The sequence below is a fragment of the Dasypus novemcinctus genome, chromosome 21 (assembly GCF_030445035.2).
Source record: "Dasypus novemcinctus isolate mDasNov1 chromosome 21, mDasNov1.1.hap2, whole genome shotgun sequence".
Taxonomy (NCBI): domain Eukaryota; kingdom Metazoa; phylum Chordata; class Mammalia; order Cingulata; family Dasypodidae; genus Dasypus; species Dasypus novemcinctus.
This window is the reverse complement of record NC_080693.1, coordinates 28100588-28107776: the sequence shown is the minus strand read 5'-3', so window position 1 is coordinate 28107776 and position 7189 is coordinate 28100588.

The following is a 7189-nucleotide window of genomic DNA, read 5'->3' as shown; positions in this document are numbered from 1 at the left end:
CTGAGGGTACCAAGAGCTGCAGCAGCCCTCTCCACCCTCTCCCTCCCCATCCCACCATCTGGAAAAGTCTGTACTCAGGCAGACCAGACCGGTAGGGGCTGGAGCTGGTGGGAAGAGAGGAATGTGAAAAGAGCACCTTCCTTAGAAGAAAGGGCTGACGTACCACTCTGCGGAGAGATCTAGAGGCACAGATTGTTGCAGAGACAGAGAGGCAGGCCTACAAAGACGGAGGGCAGAGCAAAGAACAGAGAGAAGTACAGAACACAGAAATACAGAGCTCAGACAGAAAGGAGTGGAGACTCAGGCACAGAGACAAGAGACTGGGAGTCAGAGAAAGACGTGCCCAGAGGGTGTCTGAGAGGGAGGCTGCTGAGAGATGGGGCGGGCTGAGGGGCCTTGGGGTCAGAGGTCAGGGTGCAGGAATCAGAGCCGCCGCAGGAGGGTGCCATGCAAACAGCCCAGCCCCTAGGACCCGGGGGCTTGAGTCTGGGGCAGGGCAGCGAGAGCTGGGATCCCCCATCACGTGTAGGGGTGGGGCTGGGGGAGGGGCTGGGGTAGGTGAGTGTGTGTGTGCCAGCCCCCTTCCTGGAGCTGGGGACAGCTGTCATGCCTCTTGGCGCCCTCCCCCTGCATGGGGCCAGCTGGCCCAACCCCCCCAGGGCCAGTGTCAGATTCCGGGCTGTTCCCTGGGGGAACTTTGATCTGGAAAGAATGAGAGTGACTGAGTCGTGGAGACCTGCACTGGGCTGCCCTTGCCACCTTCTCCTCCACCCTGGGACAAAGGGGAGGGGGTCTTTCCTGCTTTCCTTCCCTGCCCTGGGGAGCTGTCATCCAGTCACTGTCCAATCACTAGTTCACTCACTCATTCATTCTGTACCCCGCCCCCATTTCTCACCCGCTCACGCATCTGCTAGGTACAGAGCCACCCATCAGTGAGTTAGGTCTCTGCCCTTTCGGGAGCCCTTAGACAGAGGGGGGCTGGGGGGGGCGGGGCACACAGACACCTCTCAAACGGATCACTACTCCAGAGAGACCTGAGAACCCTGCACTGGAGGAGGGACACAGGGAAGGAAAGGGAGGGATTGATTGCAATGGGAAGTGGAGGTGAGGAAGTCTCATCAGAGGAGGCTTCCCAGAGGAGGTGGCCTCTTAGCTGGGCTTTGAAGATCTGAAGAATGGGTAGGAGTTGGTCAGACAGGATGACAAGCAGAAGGGATGCTGCAGGCTGAGGGGGCCTGCCCGGGCTCAATCCCAGAATTCGGAAAAAGTATCCTGCGTTTGCTGGGGGTGGGGCAGCTGAGAGGGGGGAGGCTGGAGCAGTGGGGGGGGGGGGGCCGGCCCGGTCTGGCGGGGTCTTGAAGGCTGTGCTGAGGAGTGTGGACTTCGTCTAGCTGGCGGCGGGGATCCCTGGGTGAGAGGTGACGGGGTCCCAGCTAGGACAGGTTCGTCTTAGCAAGGTGACTCTGGGGGCCTGTAGGGGCGCTGGCAGCCTAGTGGGCAGTGGGGCTGGTCTCCATCCACCCTCCAGGCCTCCCCAGAGACCTGCCTCCGAGGCCTCCCCTACAAGCCCCCGCCTCAGTTAGTCTCCAGAAGGCTCCCGAGGAAGCGCAGCCCGGCTGTGGGCTGCAGCAGGCTCCAGGGGTCCCAGCCCTGACCTGGGCAGGGCCTCCCCTCCCCTGCTGCCTGCTCATGACTGACACGTCCTTTTGCTGGGCTGAAAGGGGACACTGCCGGGCTCCGGGGCCCCTGGGGAAGGCCCGGGGAGCTGCAGCCCCAGGGCCAGAGCGCGCTGGCTCCTCTGGACCTGGAGGCCCTGAGCCAGGCCTATAAATAGCCCCACCTGAGGTGGCTCCTCCAGGAAGGGGGAGGGGAGCCAGGTCCGCAGGGAGGGGGCTGCGGAGAGGAGAGGCTGTGTGGGAGAAGGGACCCAAGTCTGCAGCCCAAATCTGACCCAAACAATGCCGGCCAGGCTCGGGAGGGCAGGGAGGGTGCGCCGCAGTGCTGTTGTTCTAAGAGGAGAGGCCGGTCCTCCTTCCTCCCATGTCTGGGCAGGTTTCCGGAGGCCAGAGAGGCCGCACACGAGCCGCCAGGGCCCCCTTGGGCTGGACCCATCCTGCCCCAGTCCCCAGCCGCCCTGCTTGCCCGAGTGCTTGTTCTGCTCACCCGTCGTCTCCCCTCCCGGCTCTGCGGTCCCCAGGTTGGGGGTGGGAGAAGCGGGGGTGAGTCAGTGGACAGACCTTGGCCAGGCCAAGGGGCCAGGGCTTTGGGGCTGGGACCCAAGGGGGAGGATCTGGAAATGGAAAATGTGAGCCCTACAGCCTTATCTGGGCTGGAAGCAGCTGTCTCTTCCCCACGCCCTCGCAGCCCCTGCCTCTGGCCGGGAGGACAGCAGGCCGTGAGCCCTCCGCTCGGGATGGGTGCTGTTTGTTCTCTGGGTGGACTGGGCCTCGGGGTAGGCCTATGGGAGAGTCCTCCTCCCCCGAGGCCCAGAGGGTCCAAGGTTTGGTCCAGGGGAGCACGAAGTCCTGTTCTTTATTGCCCCCTCCCCAAATCAGGGCCATCCTTAAAATTTTGTATGCAAGACCCTCAACACTCCTCACCTGTATCTTCCAGAGACCCCTCTCTAGGCCTGGTTAAAGAGCCAACCAGGGGACGCAGATGCGGCTCACCCAATTGGGCTCCCGTCTACCATACAGGAGGTCCACAGTTCGATACCCAGGGCCTCCAGGTGAAGGCAAGCTGGCCCACGTGGAGTGCCAGCCCATGTGGAGTGCCGGCCCATGCGGGAATGCGGCCTGCGCAGGAGTGCTGCCCTCTGTGGGAATGCCACCTCACATGGGAAAGCTGCCCCGTGCTGGAGTGCCAGCTGATGGGTGCTGAGAGCTGGAGCAGCAAGACGACACAAGAGACCCAGAGGAGAGAAAATAAGACATAGCATGCTAAGGAGCTGAGGTGGTACAAGGTAATCACTCTCTCCCACTCCGGAAGGTCCCAGGATTGGTTCCCGGAGCCGCCTAATGAGAAAACAAGCAGACACAGAAGAACACACAGTGAATGGATACAGAGAGCAGACAACGGGCGGGGGGTGGGGGGGCGGGAAGGCAGGGGGAATAGAGGGAATGGGGAGGAGGGGTATAAATAAATAAAATAAAGTCTAAAAAAAAAGAGCCAACCAGGGAAACGGATTTGCCTCAACTGATAGGGCATTCACCTACCACACAGGAAGTCCAGTGTTCCAACCCAGGGCCTCCTGACCTGTGTGGTGAGCTGGCCCATACGGTGCTGATACGTGCAAGGAATGCCATACCACACAGGGGTATCCCCTACATAGGGGAGCCCCATGCACAAGGAATGTGCCCCATAAGGAGAGCCACCCCTTGCGAAAAAAGTGCAGCCTGCCCAGGAGTGGCGCCGCACACATGGAGAGCTGACGCAGCAAGATGACGCAGTAAAGAGAGACACAGATTCCCCATGCCACTGACAAGAATGCAAGGGGACACAGATGAACACATAGTGAATGGACACAAAGAGCAGACAATGGGGGGTGGGGGGGAAGGGGAGAGAAATAAATATAAAATAAATCTAAAAAAAAAAGCCAATCAGAAACAGGGCACATGGCATACACGTTCAAACTCATGCATACACTCAAGCCCACATGTCACCACTATAAACATTTACTGTAAGCAAGCATATACACACATGACATAGACCTACAAGCATGTGGTCGCATATGAGCTGCACAGGACACGCTCCAGAAGCTACTCTGATTACTACACTGCAGGTATACATATGTCTGTGTGCATACAGATACATGCTCACCACCTATGGGCAAATGCACATAAGGGCCCTCCTATAAACACCAGTACTTACAAATGTGCACACATCCCACATGCCACATATATGTGCTCAGACAGGTACAGACTCCATAATTCCCACACAGTTCATCTCCACAGACAAGTATGCCCTGGCACACCACCCACATGTACATGTGCAAGCATGACACACCCTCAGATACACAGGGAAAGATGAACAAACATTAAATCTGTACAGGGGAAACAGATGTGGCTCAAGTGGTTGAGTGCCTGCCTCCCACACGGGAGGTCCCAGGTTCAGTTCCTGATGCCTCCTGAAAAAACAAAAAAAACAACAAGCAGAACAAACAAAACAACCAACTCAGGGAAGCTGATGTGACTCAGTGGTTGAGTGTCAGCTTCCCACATATTAGGTCCCAGGTTCAATCCCCAGCCCCTGGCACCTGAAATCAAAAAACAAGCAAATGAAATTGTACAGGGGAGCAAGAATAGTTCATGCTTCCCATGTGGTCCCGGGTTCAATCCTCCGTATCTCCTTAAAAAAAAAAAAGCTGTACCTGTGTGGCCACTGGGATGGAGGGGTGCAGCTCAAAGGAGGGTTTGGTGAGAGTGGAGGGAGAGGTATCCAGGAGGCAGGAGTCTCTTCCCAACTCCAGGGGCCTGAGGATTCGGGGGGTGGGTGGATGGGGTGGGTAGCGAGTGTGGGCCTGGGAGCTGCAGGCAGACACCCATGCTACTCCGGGCAGGGCCGAGTCCCCCACTGGAAGTGGGACCTGGCCTTCACTCCTGCACAGCCTCGGCCACAGCTTCTACCTCCCGCCTTATCACTCCTCTTGGCTCCCGAACCCAGCAACCTGACAGGAAAAGATAAATGCAAGCCCTGCGTCCCCACCCCTCTGGATCTCATAACAAAGCATCCGTTTCCAGGGGCAGAGGCCTGCTTTCAGGACTTGGGAGGGCGCAGCGGGGGATGGGACGTTTGTCGGGGTTGCGGGGGCTCAGTCCTGGACCGAGGGCCCCCCTGAGCGCTCATTAGCTTGCTCCCCTGGGGACCCGTAGCTGCGGACCACAAGGCTAGGGGCGCGGCTGACTTCAGGCGTCTTCCGGGTTACGAAGCTGCCGCCCAGGCCTGCCACCTGCAGCCGAGGGCTCCGCGGAGCGGGTGGGTGACAGCGCCTACCAGGGCAGGGCCCAGCCCCTACAGCAGGAGCCCCTCCTGGCAGAGAGGTGCGGAGGGATCCCCAATGAAACCAGTGGTCCCTTTTGACCCAGACGTGACCTTGGGGACGGGCATTTGTGAGCCCCACGAGGCTCCCAGTTCCTTCCAAGGCACCTTCTTAGTGAAGGGCACCCCATGTGCTCAGGTGCCCAGTCAGGTCTGGGGGTCGTCCTTGCCTCGCTCCCTCATTCCCCATGTCCATCCATCCAGAAGTCCTGTTGGTCCCGCGGATCTCCAATCGGTCCCCTCTTCCCAGAATTTCAATCACTGGAGCACTTACTAAATGTTTGTTGAGAACTTGGAAAAGCCAGTAGCGACCCCGGTGTGGGGCCAGACGGGGAGGCGGGACGGACCACCCGGGCTCAGGGTCTGCTCGGAGCCCACCGGGTCGGCCGCGCGCCAGGTGTTGCGCACTCACGCCGGCGGAGGGGGGCGGGCCCCAGGGGGTCCAGCCACTTCTGCTCAGTGCCTGACGCTGAACCCCGTTCCTTTCCCCACCCTGTAAGCCCGACGTGCGCTCACTCGGGACGGAGGAGTCTGAGGGGCGCGAGGGAGCTTCAGGGGAAAGGTCCTGGAGGCAGGCAGGTACAGAGAGAGCCGCTCAGGGGAGACGATGGGCTGAGGGCAGAGAAGCGGGAGCGTCAGCAGGGAGGTGGGGGCACCCCGTGGGTGTTAGAGTGGGTGGGGCCACCCAGGGAGTACCGTGAGAGGTTGGACCCCGACTCAGAACCCTGGGACCGCCATGGCCGAGGGATAAGCAAAAATGGACTCATTCTGGAAAATCACTGCGGAGGAAAAGGCAAGAGGTGGGAGAAAAGTGAGGAGACTGAGGAGGAAGAGGAAGTGGCTTTAGGGGGCGGTGTCAGAAGGCCATGTGGGGGGGCACTGGAGACCCCTGAGGGCAACGCCAGGGGAGTGAGGCCTCCAGCCAACCTGGGAGCAGGGAGGCGATGCGCCTGGACCAGTAGGCAGGAAACAGGAAGCCCACACATCTGGGGGCAGGACCCTGGGTTCCAGTCCTATCATTGCATGCCTCAGTTTCCCCATCCTAGGCCTGCATGTCTAACTTCCCTGACGTCATGGTTTTAGCCTGGTGAGGATTTGATTTTGGGAGGTGACTGGCAGAGGGACTCGGGGAAGACTTGCCCCTAGACTTGGCCAAGAGCCAGGGCAGTGCAAGGGCCCAGCAGGCAGCGGAGCAGCCGGTCAGAGCCAGGTGAGGGGGAGCTGGAGGGGCAGGGGCGGCAGGCACCATGGCCCCCGGGACTCGGTGGGAGGTGGGCCTCCCCTGGCCTGCTCGCTGACGTCAGGGCTGGTGAATGTGGAGGGAGTCCGCCCGCCTCATCAAGCCTGCACCTCCCTCGCAGCCTGGCACTGGGAAGGACGAAAGCAGGAGGGGGAGAGGGGAGGAAGCAGTGAGGAAGGGGTTGTGGGGAGCCCCCTGGACTTGGGAGCAGAGCCGCAGCCTCACCCCACTTGCCAGGGAGCCAGCTCCTGGGGTGAGGCTGGTCCTCAGTCTCGGTCCCACCCCTCCCCTTCTCCCCTCTCTGCCTCCCTAACCCTTGGATCCTCTCCCTCAAGCTCCTGGTTCATCTCCCCTCCCACTGACTCCATGGCCTGATGGTGGCAGAGGTACAGGAGCCAAAGGGGATGGTATGGGTCTTTTGTACCATCTGCCTTCCCAGTCAGTCCCAATCTCTGCCCTTGACAGAGGCCCGACGTCAGTCCCAGGTGGAGCCCTGCCCAGCCAGCTGCCAGCAGCCCCTCCCAGGTATTCTCATGGTTGATCAGGGAGAATAGATAACTCATCTGAGGTTGAAGAGTATGGATAGGTCCTGGCTAGTCAGTGTCTACTGTCTTATCACCTCCACCTTCCCGTTAGGGTTCCTGCCCCTAAGACCCAGCCAGTTGTTCTCCTGGAAAATGGAGAAGACCTGACACCTGCCCACCTCCCACCTATGCTGCCCACCCAGGTACATGCTCCAGCACATGGGCAGGTGCTTGCCAGCGGTGGAGCCAGGGATCAAGCTCTCCAGTCCCATGACTTCCCCCACATGGTCCTTCCTTGGGTCCTGCAGTGGCAGGGACTGAGCTTCTCTGGCTGCAACCACAGTCTCCAAATTTCAGGTTCCTGTGCTCAGACCTGTAGGGGCTGAGA